The 25,282-nt window shown below is 34.4% G+C and overlaps 1 long non-coding RNA gene across 4 annotated transcripts; it reads left to right on the top strand.

The window, feature by feature from the left end:
• The first annotated feature begins 7,903 nt into the window (after window positions 1-7,903).
• LOC148190920 (uncharacterized) lies at window positions 7,904-13,319 on the top strand. 4 transcript variants are annotated; one of them, XR_015782857.1, is made up of 6 exons: window positions 7,904-8,207; window positions 11,610-11,685; window positions 12,189-12,458; window positions 12,562-12,612; window positions 12,835-12,955; window positions 13,158-13,319. It is a non-coding gene; the product is annotated as an uncharacterized LOC148190920 (long non-coding RNA). The 4 variants fall into 4 exon arrangements; XR_015782856.1 differs by having other exon boundaries at window positions 8,307-11,685; XR_015782855.1 differs by having other exon boundaries at window positions 11,610-12,458.
• The last annotated feature ends 11,963 nt before the right edge of the window (window positions 13,320-25,282 follow it).

The following is a 25,282-nucleotide window of genomic DNA, read 5'->3' as shown; positions in this document are numbered from 1 at the left end:
AGAATAAAAAAAATTTGCAAAATTTTAAAAGCTAACACTTAGTACAAGTACCAGATCAATAATTGAAAAGGCATTTGAAGGACAACTTCTATACGCACGGAGGAAAGAAAGAAAAAAAACACACAGCGTGGTGAGGAAATCAATAAAGAGAAGCGGCAAAGAAAGGACACACGTAGGCGAGAAAGAACGAGGAAGAAAAAAACAAACAAGGAGAGTAACGAGGGAACAAACAAAGAAAAATAGCAGAAAAAAAACGCACGAAGGCAAGAAAGAACGAGAACGAAAGAAAAAAACAACGAGAGTGGTAAGGGAACCAACAAAGAAAAGAAGATACCTATATACTCTTAACCAATCTATGATCGAAAGTCAAACACTTCACCAACCAATGAAGATGACATGTTGATGGATATTCCAAAGCATTTCTTCTATTGGCATCAAATTTCTTTTGGCTCTAACAGAGCATGTGAAAAGGCCATACATAATCTCCCCTTCAAAATATTATTATAGGTAATATCTTTCGGTTCTAAGAGAGCATGTGTAGTAAGTAATTTACTATTTTTCATTACATTTTAGCTATTTGTTGAGCATAAGACATTAGATACATCTAAGCACTAGACACATTTTAACAAGTAATTTTGGCTGTAACAGAGCATGTGAAAAGGCCATACATAATCTCCCCTTCAAACTATTATTACAGGTAATTTGTTTTGGCCAACACGTTTATGTTGTTGTCATTCATAGGTGCAAATCATGGTTTTAGATTATGTACTTTTCTTGCTTAATTAGGCTGCGTTATCCATCTTCTCTCATCATTTCAGCCCTGTTTAACCCAATGCACATGCATTAATTGCATTAGGAATTAACAAAACATATAACATACACGTTTCTGCACAAGGCAATGGTACAATTTGCTGAAAATCAGGTTCAATAATGTGATTTTTAGCCATGAATATGTTTCTAGGATTTAGCTTGCATTCTCCATGCACAAATGTCATTTTAAGTTGGTTTCAATGACTGCATGTCCATGAACACTCTAGAATCTCACAATCTATCTTAAAACTAAAAAAAGAGCTATAAAATTTGTCCCCTTAGGTTTTTAAGCATGAATTTTAGTTCTTGCATCCTATTGCTTTTTCTAATTGCATAATTATATTTATTAGGGTAGAGTAGATTAGCCGCATGCATTAACTCCTAAATATGTATGAATTCTTGTTAAAGTTCCATAAAACAGATTATGAAAAGACTCATTCCAGTCATTTTTAGTATACATTCCTCTTACATGACACCAAACATAATACCAAAATATAAAACCACATTAGTACTAAAATAAAGGTGATGAGAGAACATATTAGACCTGTGCCAACAATCCTTTACACGCTAAAATCATTAATAAAAGTTATTCTAATAATGCTACATGACATGCAGCAGCAAAGCATAAAAAAAATTTGCAAAATTGCAAAATCCAACACATAGTACATGTATTAAGACAACAATGGATAAAGCATTTGAAGGACACCTTTTACACGCACGGAGGTTAGAAAGAAAAAAAGAACAAACATCGAGAGTGGTGAGGGAATAGGAAAAGAAAAGACGCACAGAGGAGAGAAAAAATGAGAAAGAAAGAAGAAACAAACAATAGAGTGGTGTGGAAACCAAAAAAGAAAAGAAATAAAGAAAAGAAGATACCTTGGTGCTCTTAACCAACCTATGATTGGAGTCAAGCTCTTCACCAAACAATGAAGATGAAAAGTCATTGGATATTCAAAAGCATTACTTCTCTTGGCACCAAATTTCTTTTGGCTCTAACAGAGCATGTGAAATGACCATACATAATCTCCCCTTCAAACTATTATTACATGAAAGTTCTTTTGGTTTCAACAGAGCATGTGAAGAAAGTAATTTCACTATTTTTCATTACATTTTTAGCTTTGAAGATTTTTGGGCATAAGACATCAGATGCATCTAAGCACTAGATACATTTTAGCAAGTAATTTTGGTTCTAAAAGAGCACGTGAAAAGGCCATACACAATCTCCCCTTGAAACTATTATTATAGGTAATTTCTTTTGGTTGCACGTTTATGTTATTATCATTCATAGGTGCTAATCATGGTTTTAGATTATGTACTTTTCTTGCTTATTTAGATTGCATTGTCCTTCTTCTCTCATTATTTTAGCCCTGTTTAACTTATTGCATATGCATTAATTGCATTAACAGTTAACAAAATATACAGTAGACACATTTCTACACTAGGCACTAGTACAATTGTGGAAAATAAGGTTCAATAATGTGATTTTTAGCCATGAATATGTTTTTAGCATTTAACTTGCATTCTCCATGCACATATGTCATTTTAAGTTTGTTTCAATCACTACATGTGCATGAACACTCTAGAATCTCATAATCTTTCTTGAAACCAAAAAAAAAAAGAGTTGTAAAATCTGTCCGCTTAGGTTTTTATGCATGAATTTTAGTTCTTGCATCTTATTGCATTTTATGATTGCATAATTAGATTTATTAGGGTGGAGTATATTTATTGCATGCATTAACTCATAAATAAATAGGATTTCTTGTTAAATTTCCATCAAACAGATTTTGAAAATACTCATTCTACGTCATTTTTAGTATACATTCCTATTACATGACTAGTATACATTCTGCGTTCCTTTTCTATCATGAACATGGAAGTGAGTGGTTTTTTTGCTCTTAATATTGTTCTCTCATTTTTTGTTGCGTACGTGGATACGTAGACACATATGATCAAGGATTATCCAGGTTTCATTGCTTTCAAATATATCAAAAGCTATTTGTAGCTGATATGACACACTCAGGATGATTTCTGAAGAGAAAGTGCAGATCAAATCAACAACAAAATATGTTCAGATATATTTTAAAGCAATAAAACATGGACGATCCTCGAGCATATGAGTCTTCTTAATCATGTACTTAAAAAAATCATGAGAACAATATACAGGACAAAGAAACCACTCACCACCATGTTCATGATAGAAAAGAAACATGATGGTCTACCAATAAACCTAAAGTCAAATGAAGTAATAAGTGCAATATATAGATGTAAGAGAGTCAGTAATGCATTACATAATATGTCACCAATAATATATAAAAACACGTTAAGAACTAATATCGGTGACATTATTCATTAACATTCTTTATGTTTTATGAGTGTGAGATATATTTTTGACTCTCTTAGTTGTCTACACTGCACTTATTACTTCATTTGAATTTGGATTTATGGTAGATTACCACGTTCCATTTCTATCATAAAAATGGCAGTGAATGGTTTCTTTGCCCTTGATATTGTTCTCATATTTTTTGTTCCGTACGTGGATAAGGAGACACATATGCTTGATGATTATCCAGGTTTCATTGTTTTCAAATATATAGAAAAATATTTTGTTGTTGATATGATATGGAACTTTTCGAATATGTTAAAGAAGTAATAGATTAAAATAGTCATATATCTTCAGTGACACACTCAAGATGATTTTAGAAGAGATGGTGCAGATCATATCAACAACAAAAATATGTTCAAATATATTTGAAAGTAATTAAACATGTCGATTCCTCAAGCATATGAGTCTCCTCATCCACGGACAGAACAAAATCGTGAGAACAATATCAAGGGCAAAAAACAATTCACCACCATGTCCGTGATAGAAATGGAATGTGGTAGTCTATCTATAAATCCAAACTCAAAGGGAGTAATGAGTACAATGTGGAGAGCAAAGAGAGTAAAAAATGCATCACATAAAATTTTCCCATAAAAGATAAAAAAATTTTAACAAATAATATCAATGACATTATATATTTACATTCTTTAAGTTTTATTAATGAAAGATTATGGGATGTCTTTTTTACTCTCTTAGTTATCTACATTGCATTTATTACTTCAGTTGAGTTTTGGTATATTGATAGATTACCATGTTCCCTTTCTATCACGAACATAGTAGTGAATGGTTTGTTTACCCCTTATATTATTCTTATGTTTTTGTTGCGTACGTGGATACGAGACACATAAACTCAAGGACTGCCCATGTTTAATTGCTTTCAAATATATTGAAAGATAGGTTTAATGTCTCGGTAGGTCCCTATTTTTGACGTGAATCTTAAATAGGTCCCTTTTTTTCGGCATCTCAATTGGGTCCCTTTTTTTAAAAAATTGAAGAAATTAGAGGTCTGTCGTCAAATTGGACAAACGACCGTTTAATTTTGTATTACGTGGCATGATCAGCGTATTATTTTAACGTGTATTTTATAATTTTTAAATTAAAAAAATTGAGGGCAAATTGGGAAAAATAAATTAAAGGCAGTCACTTTCTCTTTGACGCGAAATTAGGGTTCTGAGAGGTTGTTGCGGAAGAGCTGGATGAAGGAGTTGTCCTCGGAGGCGAGGAGGGTGAGGTAGAAGGTCTTGAGGAGCGTGTGGGAGGGCTCGATGGTGTCCTGGAAGGCGTAGACGCAGTAGCCGCCGGTGAAGGAGAGAAAGAATAGAAACATGAATGATGAAGCGGTAAGGTTCAAAAAATCCACTGATGCTTATGGTTTCGGCCGAGAGTGCTGGGTTTAGAGTTTTAATTTATTTGAGATTTGGCGCTGACATGTGGCTGGAATCCTCGGATGTTAAGCTGTTGAATTTGGAGTGCTTGAGCTTTGTGAAAATTGGAGGTAGTAATTAGTTGCATTTGAGGGAAAGGGGTCAACTGTTTTTGTTGGTCCCTGTGGTCGTTTCTGGGACAGTGTTGGATGAATTGAAGTTAGGATTGCCTTGTTATGGAAAAGCTATGGAACAGAGGCAAATCTTGGTGCTAGAAAAGGCCATGTTGTGAATTTGTTTTGGGTCATTTTTCATAGGTCGTAATGAAGGTTATATCCAATGGTTGTCTTTTTATTCTTTCTCTGCTTGTCTTTTCCTATTTCATGATTCATTAGTTGAATGATTCCAAGAGCTAATTTTTTTTCTGCAGAGGCAACATCCAAAACGGTAATGAAACTCATGGGGATTTCAGGGCTTACTTTGTATCATCTGAAGAGCCATCTTTAGGTAAAAATCATTTGTTTTCTGATTAGGCTTTTTCTGGTTTTTGATTTGGGAATTTTCGTAGCGGTGAAAATGTTGGGCAAACTCGTGATTGGGTTCCTGCAATTTGCAGTTCTATCTATGGTGGCTACCATGGAAGTATGATTTGGTTATTGGAGAAGATGAAAAATGACATTCCAGGAGCAAAAAAGCGTGATTTAATTATTCCCACTTTTCCCAAAACAGCTGATTACACCTCTATGCATTCAAATTTTAATACAAAATTTGTTGGTAATGCCACATGTGATTAATGTATACTATGACCATGCCACGTAACCAACACTTAAATGGTCGTTAGTCGAATTTGACGGCAGACCTTTAATTGCTTCAATTTTACAAAAAAAAAAGAACTCAATTGAGACCGAAAAAAAGGGGACCTATTTGAGATTCCAGACCAAAATAGGGATCTACCGGGACATTAAACCTAAAAGATATTTCGTTGTTGATATGATCTGCACCCTATCTTTTGAAAACATCCTGAGTATGTCGTCGAAGATGTGAACAAAAAAGTATCTTTGAATATATTTAAAGCAATGAAACGTGGATGATCCTCGAGCATATATGTCAACTTATCCATGTATGCAACAAAATTGTGAGAACAATATCAAGGGCAAAGAAATTATTCACTACCATATCCGTGATAGAAAGAGAATGTGGTGGTCTACCAATAAATCCGAAGTCAATGGGAGTAATAACTGTAATGTAGAGAGATAAAAGAATCAGTAATGCATCACATGTCATAAATTTTTTGTATGTATTTTTCGTACATAAAATTTTTATGTAATTTTGGCATGTTAAAGAAAGAAGTTTTGGAAAGGATATTATTCCTAGGTAATTATATAGGATTCGTATGTAAGTGGAAAAAAATTACCTACTGATTTTACATAAGGATTTGAAAATAATTAATTATTAAAAATTAAAAATCAAAATATGTTTATCCTCTCTCGCTCACCACTCTTGCGCTCCCTTCCTACAATCACTCGCTCACTGATCAAGAACATCTTCTCTCACTCACAAAGAATATTGCAAAGTATGCAATGAATTCCACTTTGTATTGTTCATGTAGAGGATTCGGGGATGATAGTGCCTTCCCCCTCTCTACCCCTCTTTTTTTCTTTTAATTCATTTGAGGATCTTTTCTCTGGATGTTGGCCATAGTGGGTTATGCTCACCCACTTTCTCATGTTTGTTTCCTACATGTGTGTAAAAACCTCGGTGGTGAAGTATTTTGATATCCAAGAATCTGGACCAAAGGTGGAGATCCAAATTTGTGTCCTTCACTCCAAAGCGGTTTATCAAATGCACTTTCCAAATTCTTGCATATCGTTATCTTGTGTCAGTTTTTTCAATTTTAAATATTTTGTTGATTAAGTGAAAATGTCACTTGCTTGTATTATATATATATATATATATATATATGTATATATATGCAATAAATACATTTATGTATGTCGAGCAACACACTCATGACCAATTAAGAAGGAATGATGCAATTGACATCAACAACAAAAACATCTTCGAACATATTTCAAGGCAATGAAATATGGATTGTGCTTGAGCACATATTTGTCCTTATGACTTAAGCAAAGAGAATGTGGTGGTCTACTAAGAAACGAGAACTCAAAGAGACTAACAAATGCGGTATAGAAAATTGATAGGGTCGGAAACACATCTTATAATCTTCAAGGTCCCTACTAAACATAAAAGAATCATTAGTTAAACGTCACTTAGTAACTTCGTAGCGAAAATGTAATGAAAAGCAACAAAACTAATTCGTTAAATACTTTTTCAAGAATTTGAACATACTTTAAACTTGATGAAACTTCCAAATCAAGAACATGTATCTTTTTTTTCTTTCACATACTTGTAATAATGGATGTAGGATGATACTTTGTATGGTTGTATCCAACACTGTTACAACCTAAGAATGAACAAAATATTGCAGATTATTTATTGAATTCCAATATGTATTGTTCAGTGTAGAGGGGTTGGCGACGATAGTGTCTTCTCCCCTCCTTTTTTGTTTATCTTTTTTATTTCATTTGAGGATGTTCTCTCTAGAATTTGGGTATTGTGTGTTATGCTCACCCACTCTCCGATGTTGGTTGTTTTTTTGTCTTTCTCAATGCCTCTACGTGTGTGCAAAAATCTTCGTGGTGAAGAATTATGAAATCCAATAATTTGGACCAAAGGTGGAAATCAATGACATTTTATAACGAACCTATTATAACAGATAAAAATTATCCATCATAATAGGGAGATATTATAACGTAGTTTTGTAAATAAGTTATAATATGAAACGCGGTGACAAACTTGTAAATAAGTTTAAGACATATTACAACATAGTTTTGAAAATCAGTTATAATATGAAACGCGGTGCAAACTTGTAAATAAGTTTAAGATATATTATAACGTAGTTTTGAAAATCAGTTATAATATCAAAAGCAGTGGCAAACTTGTAAATAAGTTCAAAACATATTATTGATGCATTATAACGGAGTTTTAGAAATGAAAAAAGGGATTTTATAACACTTTTATTATAACAGAAAAAATTTATCTTGTTATAATAAGTTAGCTAATGGCATTCTCGTAATAAAATTGACAGTTATTATAACGTAGTTTTATAAATCTGTTATAATATATAATGTGGTGGCAAAATTGAAATTTTGTTTAAAATGTATTGTATCATATCTAGATAAATCTATCGTAATAAATTACTTTAAAATTGTTAAAAATATACTATAACGTATCTAGATAAATCTGTATTGAAATCTCTTAATTCCTAATTCCATTTTCGAATTTCACCCGTTATGTTTAACCTTACTCTTCGGCTCTTCTCAATCCCTAACAAGAAAACGGGAGAGGGTTCACTTCGAACTCCATTTCTGACCTGAGGGGCCGTAAAAGGAGATGGCGACAGCAGTGCCAACGAAGGCCAGGACGACGTGAGGAGATCGAACCGTCACCTGTGGCGGTTTCGTTTTCGAAGCTCTTCGCATGTGCTGACCACTTTGATCATTTACTTGCACTATTTTGCGAAGATCATCCACGTGCTGCGAATGGATCTTAAACTCGACATGTCACACAAGCATTTTAACAAGTTCACCGAGGTTAGATTGATATTTTCATGCATAAACCCTACTTTTCTTCTTTAATGGTTTTTGCCCCTTTGTTTAAGGCTCATACAATGTTTTGCTATTGAGATGTAGTTGAAAGTTTTATCTATCAAATTTACTGACTAAAGAGGTCGGAGAGGGGATTAAGAGAGTTGGAAGGGTAAAGAGCATTGGGGGGAATTCTGTGAGATCTGACAAGTAGGAACTACCACGGGAGCTGGAGAAAAACCTTTGAAGTCAAGGTTTCACTAGTGCAGTCAGAGGTTATGGCACCGATTATTTCAGCCTATAGGCACCGGTTCTTGACCCGAAGCATATACAGACGAGGTAAAAGGTTTGCACTTTTATGCCTCGGTTGTGAACCGAGGCAAAACAATATAGGATTAGAACTCGGTTCAAAGGGAACCGAGGCAGTATGCTCTTCCTGGTTTCCCCATCAGGACGCCGCCGTCTTTCTCAAGCTGCCAAACACCACACGTCGCCAAACACCACACGTCGCCAAACACCACACGTCGCCAAACACCACACGTCGCCAAACACCACATGCCGCCAAACACCACATGCCGCCAAACACCACCGTCTTTCTCACATCGGACCATCCAAAACACCACCTTAGACCACCTTCGTCCATCATCATCTTCGTCCATCAGAGACAATGCGGCGATGCAGTAAGAACCCAGGAAGACCACCGACGATGGCGGCAATGCGGCGGCAAGGTAGCGGCGGTGACGTTGTGGAGCGGATCTGGAGCAGATCTGGAGCGGCTTGGTGATGAAGATGAATGGTGGCGCGTAGATGGAGGTTGCAAGGCCAACGCCGGAGCTTCGTGAAGATCGCCATGGAAGATAGCGCCAGCGCAATTCTGGTGGCTCCATTTCTCTCCAATGGACGAAGTTGGTGACGACAGGGAGCTCGACGAACGACGACAACACTGTCTTGACCACGCGATGACGAGGCAGCAACGGGGAGGTCGCGGCGGTGAGAGAGCAGCAGCGGGGAGGCGCGACGGTGAGGCAGTGGTTGGATGGCAGCGAGAGAGAATAATTTCTTGGATGTGGATGCAACGAGAGAGAATAAAAGTGGAGAAGTGTTTTATGGATGCAGTAGAGAGAAGAGAAGCAGAGAGAAGAGCAGGTAGGTAGGATAAATTGCTTCGGTTATTCCTTTAACCGAAGTAATTCACTTTTACTGCCTCGATTCCTTCCTCTAACCGATGCCTATACGCAGATTATACGCTTCGGGCAATTTCTAACCGAATTAATATGTCTATTATGCCTCGGTTCCTGTTGAACCAAGGCCTATAAGTTCGCTCAAATTGCAATACTGCCACCGCATTTATATTTGCTTCGGGTTTATCCAAACTGAGACCTATTAGCCGCGTTAGAAAGCCTTTTTTTTACTAGTGTTTCTTACTGGAATCGAGGTATGGGAGCTAAACAAATTTTTTTATTTAGTGTAGAACTTGTATGATAGTGTAATTGTTTGACTTATAATTCTGTTTTGTCTCATGAAATTAGTTGAAATACACAACTTGATTTTGAAATGAATGAAGTAGGATGATGAATAACTGAACCGTATAACTCTTAAATGTCTTGTAAATCTGAGTTTAGAAAGAAAGAAGAGCTTGGGATGGCAATACCTTCTATGACAACACGCTTTCTCCAAAACTCTTTGATGATTCGTGTGTAATTGCTAGAGCTCTCTGTTTACTCCCTTAGTAGGTTAGTATGAGACTGAATTTCCTTGCAAGTGTTCCATAAGGCCGTGTGATATTCCGTTGAAGGGTCATACACTCATTTTGTTTCTTGGATGACTAGTTATTTACCTGGTACACGTTATTTTATTCCTTTGCCCATGTTGTACTAAAGCTGATCTACCATGCTATGCTGTTTTATATGGTTAAATTCTTTTATAGCTATTTACTACTCTGCTGCATCATATTCTTTTGTTTAGCCATCTTATTTAAAATTTACGGACACATCATATACTTGAGATGACCATATATAGTTACTTCCTTTAAATTATAATAAGAGAATAAACATGGCTCATGATGACTGCACGCTAGTTGTAAAACTTTAGGTGTCTTGATAGAGTACTAATTCTCTTCTTTCTAGACGTTACAACTTTAGTCATTTCTACTGCCATAAACTTTATCTTTTAGTGTACATGTTTGTCCATCACTATTCACGGCATTAGTTTGGCTAATATATGGGCCACCGAACACTTATTCATGCATAACTTGAATTGGTGTTTTTGTTTCATTCAAGTGTAAGATTATCCTTTTGGTTTAATAAAGGTAAGGTATGAAAATTATGGTCATATTATAAGCTGAAAACAATTTGTCACTAAGGATAGTTTTGTTCACTGAATTTTACTCAAATCTAATGTGTAGTTGATGGTTATTAAAGCTAATATGATACAGTTAATTTCAAGAACATATTACCAATCTTTGACAGCCTAGAGTGACTCTGTCCTCTTAAATTCTTCTCCTCTTAGTGCTAAATTTTTATTCTGTTATTCCTTGATGAATTAAGAAAGGTCTAGCCATGTGACAATGTACAATATGAAAGCCCTCCGCTACTGAAAATTGAATAAGAAATCAGCTTGTAAAGCCTCATAAGCTAAAAGGATTGAAATAAAATTAAAATCTCTATGAATGACCTTTCAAATCTGGTTTATAAAATCTGTCTTCTAGATATGTTTGGTTGATGGCTTGAGTTTATCTCTTGGCCTAGCTTATATTTATTATACATGAAAGGAGTGTAACAGTGTGGCAATGCTCCTTCCTTCAAATATTTTAACGCCTAGTATGGTGCATCCATTTTCTTTTCTGATTTAAAATTCTGAAATCTGATTATATTTCTGTGAATGAATCATGAAAATACGTATATGGGTAGAGCTAGACTTTTGTAAGTTTTCTTTAAAGTAAAAGATTGCTACGTGAAATGGTTTGTTTTTGGATGATAAATAAATTAAGATTGTGGTGGTAGGATCGTTAATGCATGGATCACTTTTAAGTGGTGCAGATTATTTTTATATTAAAAGCATTCATCACTTTTATAAATAAACGAGACATAGTTTACTGAAATTGAAAGTCATCTTATAATAGGATATTTTGGTTTTCTTTTTGCAAGAAATGAAACGCAAATTTAAAGAGAAATAATTAATGTTAAAAAAAATGCTAAATGCCTACGAGTGAATCATCTGTTAGGAGTAAAGAATTGGAACTGTTATATATATTGAGTGATGGACCTAAAATAAGGGTCTTTAAGGATAAGAATATTCAGGTTTGAATTAAGATTTCATTTTACTTTATGTTATTTTATTTTCTATTTAAGGTAAAATTATAAATTCTTTTTATTATTATTATGTGATAGATGTCTACCTTTTGTATAGGTCTTTGGAAGCCCATTCAAGGTTGTGGGTGTTCCATCTGTTTCTAGGAAGAAGATGCAAATAATTTACACATAATGTAAGCGAAGAAATCGAGTTTCTTTTACTTTAAGTGTTAGTAGAAACTTTGCTACAATTCAATAGTGTATGTACATTAATGTAATATTTAGATTTAATGTATAGTTTCATGTATAAATGATGTATTAAATATTATTAGACAATTTAATGTTTGAAATGAATTTTATTTTGTTAGTTCCATTGAATTTGTTAATTTGAAGCTATATTGATTATAAATTGATTGGATGAGATGATAATACAAGTAGGACTGGGCAGAGTTAACTTAAAAAACTTAAACTATAGTTTATCTGTACTTTTTTATACTAAAAAAACTTAAACTAAATTTACTAAAACCTAATTAAACTGATTGACAGTTTAGTTTAAAAATACTGAACTTATTTTATATCGAGTACAGTTAACTGCAGTTTACTACAATTTAGGTTTTCTATTTCTTTTCTCATCAAGGCCTCGTTTGCTTTCTGCCTTGTTACGTCCCGATCGTCAAAGCTCACTTGCTTGTTGAAGGTTGTTACCGTTGAAGGCTGCTGCTATTGGAGGTTGCCGTTGTTAGAGGTTTGCTACCGTCAAAGGTTCGCTGCTGTCACTCGCCATCGTGATCAACGTAAAAAATGACACGGCTCTTGCCAGAGAGCCCTCCCATGGCGGCTCCGGTGGCTGAAAGGTGGTGGTGGGGTGAAGATGGACTCCCCCAGCAAGGAATTGCTCACGTGGGCTTTGGTCAAAGTCGCTCACTCTGGTGACACCGTGGTTGCTCTGCATGTTCTTGGGAACCAGGTACCTGGGGAATTTCAGTTCCTTTTTCTTCTTTTGCTTTGGGTTTTTGTTTTTTTAACGTGAATATTGACACGTGAAATCTTTACTGCTTTCACTTGTCAAGGCGTTTGACTCTGTTCTCGTTGTTTAGGAAGGATTCTGCAACTTGAAATAGGTATAATTTCTCAATCTTTGTGTGGACCTTTTTCAATTTCTATAAACGGAATATGCAAATCCATCTATTGTCTTCAAATCGGGTAGGAAATGCGAGACATAAAAAATGAAACTTCCCAGTGGAAACAAAAGCGTAATTTTGAAGTTTGTGGAAGTGCCTCTTCTTTGAGGTCCTTGAACAAAACATACTGAATTTTATGGATTTTGTTTTTTCTTTTGTCAGGTCACCTCAAACTCAAAATATGTCGTGGTTCATCGATAAAGAAAATTTTGGTTCGAGAAGCAAATGGTTATTCTTCAACTCATGTTGTGGTTGGAACAACTCATGGTTTGCATAGAATCAGGTAATCTACCTTTCTACCTTTCTAGATAAAGGTTGTCCAAGGGTTGTTGTATTCTCGTTGTTAACCATGGGAAAATTGTGTTCAAGCGTGACAGCTCGCCACCGAATGTTGTTGACTTATAAGGTGTCAGATTGTTCTTAGTTTTGATTGTGGGCATTCTCACGGAAATGGTAGAATTCTCAGGCTTGAGTTTGTTTTGCAGGGATTGATCGTCAGCAAAAAAAATGGTTTGACCGGTTCGATTCATTGGACACTTAATGCAGTTTTCTTAAACTAGTTTATAGTTAACTATACATTTTTACAATTCAGTACAATATAGTATGCTTTGTCCACCCTTAAATACAAGAATATTATTATAATTTCATTGGATGTCAAATGTAATTTTCAATTTTTTTTTAAAAAAACATATATTATGACGTACTAAACAATGTACGTTATTATAACGTACAAAAATATATACGTAATAATAGATGACATATTATAACGTACAAATATATACGTAATAATAGATGACATATTATAACGTACAAAAATATATACGTAATAATAGATGACATATTATAACGTACAAAAATATATACGTAATAATAGATGACATATTATAACGTACAAAAATATATACGGAATAATAGATCACATACTATATCCTACACAAACTTCTACATCATAATACATTTTGCCTTATTATAACGCACAAATGAAAGTTTGTCGTAATAAACTGCGCATATTATAAAGGACTTCAGAAACTACGTTATTATTATAATACAAGAATATTATTATAATTTTATTGAATCTCAAATGTAATTTTCATTTTTTTAAAAAAAATATATATTATGACGTACTAAAAAATGTACGTTATTATATGTTGATCACATATTATAACGTACAAAAATATATACGTAATAATAGATGACATATTATAACGTACAAAAATAAACTGCGCATATTATAACGGACTTCAGAAACTACGTTATAATATGTTCAACATATTATGAGGTAAATGTCTGCTACGTTATAAAATGCGCAGACTTATTATATCACCCAGAACTATGTCCCAGTAACTACGTTATAATATATCATTTTTGTATGTTATAAAATGTCATTTTTTCACTAGTATGGTATCCTTTACTCCAAAACTATTTATCAACTGATTTTTCCAAATCCTCTGTGTCCTTCTATTGTGTCAATTTTTGCAATTTTGAATATTTTGTTGGTCCTTTGACAATGTCGCCCGGTAAACTATCATTTATACACCTTATAGAACTAAAATTTCATCTCAAATTTTAATTTAATTTTACCCTTACACTTATTTATCATATGTGCACTTCTCAAAAACTACATCTAACTACATCCTTCGTTAGAAATAGTTGAACTTTTTGCACCACCACTTGTATAGAATTTATCTCAATTGATATTTTTTCTTCAAGAAATGAATTTTCAACTAATCGAAAAAAACCTCTCAAAGTTTTGTATGTAGGTATTCTCATCTAATTATCCATGTAAGAAAATTGTGCTTACATTCAATTCCTCAAACTCCATATTATAATAATTTAAATTTGACATCAAAATCCTTATTTAATGGTGTTTTACCATGTTAGAATATGTCATTATAACTAATTTCCTCTATTTATGTATAAACTTTTTCCATCAATCTTGTCTTGAATATTTCCTTATCGATGTCTAATAGTTTTTTTTTTCTTTTACACGTACTTGCATTTAATTAAGTTTTGAATTTTAGGTAGGTTTACATGTGTTCGATGTGATTTTTCTTAAAAGATTCAAGCTTTTCCTCAATGGCATGATACATGGTTGGATTTTTTCCTCAAGCTTTTCCTCAATGGCATAACAATTGAGATCACCACATCCAAGTTCTACACTGGTTTGATTTTTTTCTCTTACTATCTATGTAATTTTATAATTCAATTAAAAGTTTACATGTTCTAACATATGAGAATGAGAAGTTGGTGGTCCACACTTGTTATAATCTGACCCTTTATATATAGTCTGTCAATACCCAATTTTATTGTGTGAATAAATTTGTTTTCGAAATATGCTTTCAAAGTGGGAGTGTCCCATTCGAAAAACTTCTTAAGTCCACATATGTAGATATAAGTGAGGATGTTGAATCCATGGAAACGAAGATAATGAAGATTAATATTGTGTTCAAGATACAACTTTACTAGCTGTTTTGGACGAGAATCAGGCGAGTCAACCCTCCTTGAGGTAGCATAAACTTCATCAAAAGTCAACTTCAGTTGTTCAACTATTTACGAGATCTAGGGTTTTGATTAACTTTGAGAAAAAAAAAAGGGGCATAATGCTTGAGAGAAAATGCGAAAGATGTAAAGTGCAAGTTTGCTTTCTAACAATGGTAAGAAATAATTACATTTTTTTCTTATAAATACATCTCTTCTAATAATTGTAGAATAAATACATTTTTTTCTCCTCTATCTTATGATCTAATGATTTCTTAAACTTCTCTTTAATTATTTTTTTCTTTTAACTCTTCAACTTTGACTTTTTCATTTGTTTTACACTCTTACATTTTTTTTGTAGGTCATTAATCTTAATTAAGGTTTAAACCTCCTTTAAAGTGTATAAAGAAAACTTCCACTTTTGTCTTCCATAGCCAAAAGTCATTGTCTCCAAAGAAGTTCTTAATATTAAATTCATTGTTCATATTTCAATATTTGGTCTTCTTTTGATCTTTCTTGTTCCCACTAACAACGTCAATTATTGTGTTTGCCACAATAGAAAACACAAAATTTTGCGTCTATGGTCTTTGTCTATGGATGGGCCTCCCCTTCTCACCTTTTTTATTCAACGTTGTTGTAGGAAACTCTTTAGCATTGTTCTAGTTCGTTATCAACAAATGAAGGTAAGATTTTATTAGTATTTTTTTCCCAGTTGTTATTTGATAATAGCTTAAGAAGAATAACTACTTCTACATTTCCAGTGCAATTAATAGAATATCGAACTAGTAAATATAATTGGGTTGCTGAATTATGTATAAAGTAGGAAAGTAAAACATGAACTTCTACATTTCAGTTTTTCATATCTATATGACATTTTTAGTAACTTTTAATTGTCCTCCATTGTCATAGTAAACAAACCTAGATTTTTCATTTCTTCAATATGCAGTTGCCACTACCTCCCCATTTACTTCTTGTTCCTTCTTTAAGTATCCTCATTCACAATATATTATCCAATATCAAATTAGTCTGGTAGATGAAAAGAAACTTTACCAAATTCCAAGAATACTTTGAAACTCTCTAGTGTTCTTGTTAATCAATTTATTCCCTCTTTGCTTACCTTCCTCCTCACATATAGGAATTACTTTAAACATTGTATGATCAAATGACAGTAAGTAATCTTACAAGTGGAATTATCCTTCAACTGAAATTGAATACCTCTAAACTTTCACTACAACGCTTAAAATTTTGTTATAATAATCTATAACAAGATTAAAAAAATAGTATCAGATAAGAAGAAATTCAAATTTTTGTAATATTAAGAAACCTTTTCCGCCTTACCTTATTTAAAATACACATAAAATGACAATGATAACATTATATAAGGATAAAATTTAATTTATTGTATTGATATGAAAGTTTAATTATAACATTTTATTATAGAGAAAGAGTAGATTTCTGGAACCCTGACAACCAGAAGCCTGCTTCTATTTCTACTTCTAGTTTAAAGTTTAGAGACAACAGAATAACTGCAACAACAAAGTTTCAAGGTCTTGTTTTTAAGATATGGTTTTAACTATTAAGAACATAGCCAGAGATTATAATTTGTTCTCTTCTGCTATACCCGCATCCTGTAAAAGAACCAAATGATACTTTTAATAAATCTAGGTGCTGCAGAAGAAATCTTTAGGAGCCATAATATAACTTGGACTATATTTCTAGCATCATAGTCTATTCATACCCAAATTATTTACTTAAAGGTATTATGTAGTAAGTGACATTACCTGATTCAAACATCCAGAACATGTAGTACCATAAGGAATTTCTGAAATATCAATTTTTTGGACCTTTCCTAGGATGAAGCCATTTGGATCTGATTCCAATTCATTTTTCTCTTAGCAGATTAAATTGTATCTGCTTCGAAGTTAAAAAATGATAAGCCAAAAAAACGTATATAAGCATGAATACAAACTGAAATTATATCACAACATCTACAGCTTAGGTCATTTACTTTTGAAGTTGAACATGGTACCTGTTGCCGCTGTCTCATCCATAATAAGACAACAGACTTCAGATGTATCAACAGGACCAACATCATGGGAGAAATTTGACACTGGCTTAATTTTTTGTACTTTATTATTAGAGATTTCATCACAAATGCTTGACTGCTTTTTCTTAATTGTTAGTTTCTTGGTCTAGAAAACTAATTGAGGTTACTGGTTGTGGGGGCGAATTATCCTCAGTAACTCCCTTCCATAAAGTTGTTTGGTTTAAGATGTAGATTTGTTTGTTCTTGGATTGGTAATGAAGTTTGAAGAAGAAATTGACTGAGTCAATAAATTCGTAGAGGTTTGAAATGAATCAACATGTTTTAGTTTTGAATTGAAATATATGAGTAGCCATTTCAAGTTACAAGTAGTCTTTTTGAGTTAGAACCACAATGTTGATGTTATGAACCGAAAAACAGGTGAAAAGAAAGGAGATACCATCAAAGAGATATTTAGAGAGATAGTAATTCCATTCATCATCAATTGTGTGTGACAAATTGCTTGCGTGCAATATGTACACAGGAAGCTGAATCTAATTCGATGGTACAAAAAATATGCTTATAACTTACACGGTCAATAAAGTATTCATATATTTTTTTTAAGATGGACAATTATCATTGACAATGTCATGATCATTTAGTGATGTTAAATTCAACAGCTCCCTTGTTAAGGCTTAGCTTAGTTTCTTTTATTATGTCGAGGGATAGAGTTGCTTTGCACCATTAATGTTTTTTTTCCTTTTCTTTTGCTTATTTTTTCTTATTATTGTAAAAGGGAATTTATTATGCTAATGTTTTGTAATAATATTTTCTCCTTCAAGTTCTCCCTGAATAAATTTCTTTTATTGACAAAAGCTAATCTTGGTTTATACATCAAGCACCAAATCTTTGAAGATGTCAAGGCTGCTTTGGATCTATGGTTGAGTACATCGCATCTTAATCACTTAGAAGAGGGAGATTGTTCTGCATTATCCGACAGTTTAATGATTCTATTCTATAACATAGTTGATTTACTACAATTTAAGGTCCACTTCCCTTTAATCATTTTGGTTTCTGTGATGCCATACCGACTGATGATTAAAATATTTAAATGGAAGAATTTTATGTCTGTGTTCTGTTCATGTTGGGTGCTTCCTATTTGAACTTTTGTACTGTGTCATTTCATCAACTCTATTATGATGGGTATCCAACAATTTTTTTAAAGTAACTTACAATATATATTCTTCAGATAACATATAGTACAGGTTAAAGGGATGACACCGAACTCATGGCTAGTTTGAGTAAAGACACGTGAAAGATAGGGGTAGATGCAACTGTTATTATTAAACTGTAATGCAAATTCTAGAAGAATGTAGAAATTCTTTAGATAGAAGAATTAAAATGTAATACAAGTTATAAAATATTGTAGAAAAGCCTAAGATAAGAAGAAAAATCAAGAATATTCTACATAGGTAAAAATCTAGAACATTCCAAGTTGTGGCTAATATGTTCTAGAATAATCTATGGGTCTATAAATATCCATGAACTCTATCATTCGAAGCAAGTAGACAACATCTACCATTTGATGTAAGAAGCCAACATCTACTACAACTAAACACAACTACAACACTTCTTCCAACTACTACTTCCACATTCTAAAATCTCTACATTTCCAAACTCAAGATTTATGGGATATTATAGAAGAGGGATTCATTATTCTAGAAGACACCTCTACTCTTACTATAGCTAAAAAAAAGAGTTGAAGGAAAACAAGCAGAAAGATTCAAGGGCATTATTTTCTCTTCAACAAGCAGTTGATGACACAATTTTTTCAAAGATAATTGTGCCACAAGTGCAAAACAAGCTTGGAACATAATACAAGAGGAGTTTCAACGAAGTGATGAGGTACGCAATGTTAAACTTCATTTTCTAAGACGAGAGTTTGAATTAATAAGAATGAAAGAATCTGAGACCATTAAAGACTACTATTCTAGAATAAAAGAAATAGTTAGTCAGATGAGAGCCTATGGGGAAAGCATTCTTGACAAAAAGATCGTTGAGAAATTTTAATTTTTATTCCCCAAAAATATGATGCAATCGCAACCACGTTTGGACAAACAAAAGATTTGGCTACATTGTCAGTCACACAACTAATGGTCTCTCTTGAAGCTTATGAACAAAGATTGAAAAGGCATGAAGAAGACTCGGTTGAAAACGCCTTTCAATCAAAACTAAAATTACAGTCTTAGAATAAAGAATATGAAGGAAATAAAAGTAGAGGAGAAATTTCTAGAAAAAAAGAAAATTCTAGAAACTTCTCTATTACTCGTCAAGGAAAATATCCTCCATGTGGCATCTGTAAAAAGACAAGTCACTTGGAAAAAGATTGTTGGCATCATGGAAAACCTCAATGCAAGTATTGTAAGAAGTTTGGTCACATAGAGAAGTATTGTCGTAATAAAAATAGACATCAAGCAAACTTTGCAGAAGAAGATAATCAAGAGAAACTCTTATTCTATGACAATCAAGAATCTCCTAGTAGAGAAGGGAATTGGTACTTGGATAGTGGATGTAGTAATCACATGGCAAAAGATCAAAGTATCTTCAAAGACATTGATAAACTTGTCAATGTCAAAGTTCGGCTAGGAAATGGCACCACAGTGGAGTCTCGAGGCAAAGGAACGGTTATGGTAGAGACAAAGAAAGGTACGAAATTCATCAAGGATGTTTTACTAGTTCCCAATCTTAAAGAGAATCTTTTAAGTATTGGCCAAATGATGGAGAATGAATATTCTCTTCATTTTGAGAAAGATACATGCAAAATTTATGATAGTAAAATGATATAGAAATTGGCCAAGTAAAAATGGAGAAGAGAAATAGAAGCTTTTCTATAAGCTTCAAAACTGGAACTAATATTGCCATAAAGGTAGAAGTTGATGACCCATGGCTTTGGCATAGATGATTTGGCCACTTCAACACACATGCATTAAAGCTTTTATATCAAAAAAACATGATGAGAGATCTTCCATGCTTGAAAGAGAATAATGAATCATGCGAATGATGTCTCCTCGGAAAACAACACCGATTACCATTCTCAACAAACAAATGGAGAGCAAAAGACTTATTAGAGTTGATTCATACTGATGTTTGCGGACTGATGAGAACACCTTCACATCATAACAACATGTATTTCATCCTCTTCATTGATAACTTCTCTAGAATGACATGGGTCTATTTCTTAAAGGAAAAGTCAGAAGTTTTTGGAGTATTCAAGAAATTCAAACAGATAAAAGTACTTAGAAGTGATCGTCGCAAGGAGTACACATCTCGCGAGTTTGACAAATTTTGTGAAGATGAAGGCATAGAGCGACAACTTACAGTCGCATATACTCCACAACAAAATGGTGTGTCAGAGAGAAAGAATCACACAGTTATGGAGATGGAAAGATCAATGTTGAAAGAGAAAAGTATGCCTAACACTTTTTTTGCTGAAGCAGTCTACAATGCAGTAAACAGATGTCCAACTAAGGCAATCCAAGACAAGACTCCTATTGAAGCTTGGAGTAGAAGAAAACCATCAGCTAAACACCTACGAGTATTTGGATCTATCTGCTACATACATGTTCCTGATCAAAGGAGGCACAAGCTTGAAGACAAAACTATACGAGGAATATTTTTGGGATATAGCACACAATCAAAAGGCTATCGAGTCTACAACCCACAAACAAAACAACTCATCATCAAGATGAGATTTTGAAGTTGATGAAAATGCTTCTTGGAATTGGGAAGAAGAAAAAGTTGTTAAAAGAAACATTTTACTGCCAATGCAACAATCTCAAGAAGAAACTCAAGAAGAGGCAGAAAATTCAGGTACGCTTTCTCCACCTCCACAACAACAAGATTCTTCACCTGAATCTAGTCCAAGAAGAGTAAGATCTTTGGTAGACATATACGAAACTTGCAATGTGGCCATGATTAAGCCTAACTATTATGAAGAAGCATCAAAGCAAAAACTATGGTCAAGGCAATGGAGAAAGAAGATCAAATTGAAGATATGTTACCAAGGCCAAGATTTGAACTACTACGCATAATGCTTGGAGTTACCAAATTTGCATTAAGGAGGAGTATTAAAGTGTACTGCAAATTCTAGAAGAATGTAGAAGCTCCTTAGATAGAAGAATTGAAATGTAATACAAGTTCTAGAATATTGTAGAAAAGCCTAAGATAGGAAGAAAAATCAAGAATATTCTACATAGGTAAAAATCTAGAACATTCCAAACTTGTGGCTAGTATGTTCTAGAATAATCTATGGGTCTATAAATACCCATGAACTCTACATTTGAAGCAAGTAGACAACATCTACCATTTTATGTAAGAAGCCAACATCTACTACAACTAAAGACAACTACAACACTTCTTCCAACTACTACTTCCACATTCCAAAATCTCCACATTTTCTCTACATTCAACTATTTCTACATTTTCTCTATCCTATCAATTATTCCTTTCACAACCTCAAAATACTAACAGTTATGATAGAAGCAATTTGTAAGCAACCTTCCCAACATAAGGTTGCAAAATAGAGATGCTGCTAAAATAAGCCAATCTAGATAATGAATCAGCCTTAGTGTTCTCTCTACCAGGTCTATGTTAGATTTAAAGATCAAATCCAATCAAATTAGATGCCCATTTGAATTGCTCCTCTGTCAAAAGTTTCTACTCAGTAAAAAATTTCAAACCTTTTTAATTTGTTACGATTATGAAATGTGCCCCCAACAAATAATGCTTGCATATATGCAGTGACTACACCACGACTATCAATTCCCTATTGTAAACTAATTTGTTTTGGACTAATTCTTATAAAGTTTGACTCCAAAAGCCTAAGGGCATGCCATCTTGAATGAGAATTACACACAATCCCTTGCTTGAAGCATCTCTCTCAACAACAAAGACCATGGAAATATCTACAATAACCAAAGTTGGTAAACATTACATTGTCTCCTTTAAGATAGTAAAAGCTTGTTGAGCCTCCTCAGGCCATTGAAACACATCCTTCCTCAATATTTCTATTAAAGGTTTGGCAATTTTTCCATAATCTTGCACAAACTGCCTATAATAACATGTGAGGCCTAAGAATCTACGTAAGACAATGGCATCTTTCAGAGTTGGCTACTTCCACACGACTTCTATCTTCTTAAGGTTAGCTAACACCCATGCACCTAAAATCACATTGGCCAAATATTCAATGTTATCTTCAGCAAAATTACATTTCTTTTTGTTGACCTTCAAATGATGCTCACATAGTTGTTATAAAACATTTCCTAAATGTTGAAGGTGCAACTCTAATGATGAATTGTGAATCAAAATGTTGTCAAAGAATACTAAGACTAGTTTTCGTAGAAAAGGACCTAGAACGTGTTTCATTAAGGATTGAAAAGTAGTTGGAGGATTTTTCATCCCAAAAGGCATGACAAGGAACCCTGTGACCTTCATGAGTCCTAAAATTTATTTTCTCAATGTCCCCTACCTCCACTCTAATGGTGGTAGCCAGGTTTAAGGTCCAGCTTGTAGAAGATGGTAACACCAACTAAATCGTCCGATAACTTCTCAATAGATGGAATTGGAAATTTATTATGGATGGTTAACCTATTTAAGGCCCTATAGTCCATAAAAAATCTCCACCCACCATCTTTTTTCCTTACTAAGATTATGGGACATGAATATGGATTGATTCTTGGATGAATGATGCTAGCTTTCAATATTTTAGCACTCCATTTCTCTACTTTTTTTTTGTTGGTAACACTAGTGCAGTCAGGGGAAATGATAGCGGTTATTTTCGTCCTTTGACAGCTGTTCTTGAACCGAGGCATATACAAGCAAGGCAAAAAGTCTAGACTTTTATGCCTCGGTTATGAACCAAGGCAAAAAGATGGACGATTTTGCTTCGGTTCATTTTGAACCGAGGTAGTATGTCAACCTCTACTGCCTCGGTTCAGGTACCGAGGCAGTAGGGTATTCTTCTTTTTTTTCTTTTGTTTTCTTTTGCCAGCCTTTATTGATAAGGTTAAATAGGTCTCGAATAGGGAAGAGGTCTTCAATAGGGAAGAGGTCTCTAAAAGGGAAGAAGCAATTTAGAGTTAATCAACCTCAAGAAAACAGTTACACTAATAGCTGAGTTGCTTGTTAGTATGCTTAGTTTGCTCCTGTGCAAGAAAATCCACTCAAATTCTTGAAATGATTGCACAAGAAAATCCACTCAAATTCTCTTTCACAGAAATATCCAATAGCAAGAAATACCTTCATTTTTCTTGTCATCTTCATCTGTGATGAATGCTTTTGAATCACCAATAGATGAAAATTTTGTTTGATTAAAATGGTTCGGCAGTGTTGAAAATTCCATTCATTTATATAGGGTATTAAAATCTACATATATATGTTACCATTCAAATAGTTCAATGCAATAATGCATAGAAGGTTGAAAAGAAGAATAAACCCCATTCAAATCCCTAACCCCCAAATCGCATCACCAACAACCCCAAACATGCACCAACAGTCGCGAAGTCATTGAAGAGTGAAACTCCCTTGCGTCGCGGAGACGCTTTGCCGTGACCACGGTGCCTCCAAGAGGGAGGTCGCGCTTGCTGTCGAAATCGCTTCCCCTCCATGAGTGAACAAACCAAGAACAAGGAAGGAAAGGACGCCTCATTGCTCGACGACGAGCCTCCACCCGAAATGTCGTTGTCGCCTCCTCGTGCCACCAGCATTCGCGAATTTGAACCAGGATGAAGGAGAAGAAGAAGAAAACCCCATAAGCGAGAAATGCCTCATCCTCACAATAACCTACAAAAAAGGCAAGAAGCGAGAAAGGGAAGTCAGATAGAAGACATTAGAAAGTAAGAAGTCGAAAAGAGTAATAGACGAAAGCAACCTTGACGCCAGAATCTGAGGATGCGGGGAGGGAATTGTCGGTTAGGGCATCGACAGCCATGGCAAGCTTTTGCTTGAGAGGGTTGGAAGCGGGGGGTCTCGGAGGTAAGGGACTCTTGAACTTAGCAGGGGAAGGAACTACGAGATTGGGATCGGAGGGAGGGTCATTCTTTTTCGAGTGTTTGTGCTTGCGAGAAGGGTGGGTTTTGGCGGAGCTAGGAGAGGCAGTTGTGGTGGCCGCAGTAGCGAGTGGAAGAACCGTGAAGTGATTCATTTTGGGGCAGAGAGGAGAATGAAATGGGGGAAGAAGCGTGTGGAAGAAGAGTTCATTTTGGGGCTGAGAGGAGAACAAAATGGGGGAAGAAGCATTCATTTTGGGGCAGCGAAGACAACAAAATGGGGGAAAAAGCGTGTTCAATGTGACAGAGGTTTTATGCCTCGGTTCTTCATGCAACCGAGGTAGTATCACCTTTTCCAAAAGCTGTCAGCCCAAATGTATGGCTGGTAGGTGGGTTTTAGGCACCGGTTCTGCCTGCAACCGAGGTCGTAGCGTTGTTCTGCTTCAGTCCTGCATGCAACCGAGGCCTATAAGGTCCCCTTAATTTCAAATCTGCCATCGCGTTTTGATAGGCAACAGTTTGGTGTAAAATGAGGTATATTGTGCGAGTTTAAAAGCAAATATTGTACTAGTGTAAGAATATTGGTAAGATCTCAAATTAGGAATTGAAGGTACTTCTACTGAATTCCCATTAATTGCTTCAACCAAATAACTCATTTCTCCTTGCTACAATTCAGTGATCAATCTTTCGAAAGAAATAACAGTGGTAGATAAAGTTGGATCTCCTACCATGGTGACTTGATTACCATCTCCAATAATAGTGAGCTTTAGTTTGCTAAAGTCAGCTTTCACCTCTCCCAAACTAGTTAGCCATTCAAGGCCTAAAACCATATCAACCCCTCCTATATCAAAGATGAAGAAATCTTGACAAATTTTCAAACATTGAATTTCCAACACTAAATATGTGCATTTTCCTTGACATTTCAACTTCCTCCCATCACCTAGAAACAAGGATACATTTCAAAATGGGATTAGATCACTCTTAGTTCGGCATAAGTCATGCTAAAATCAAAATATAATATGCCAAGTTGAAGCGCGTTACTCAAAAACCACGAGCAATTATT

This window comes from Vigna umbellata, chromosome 11 (assembly GCF_029865625.1).
Source record: "Vigna umbellata cultivar VRB3 chromosome 11, Vumbellata_1.0, whole genome shotgun sequence".
NCBI lineage: Eukaryota > Viridiplantae > Streptophyta > Magnoliopsida > Fabales > Fabaceae > Vigna > Vigna umbellata.
This window is presented reverse-complemented; position numbering and strand designations above follow the sequence as displayed.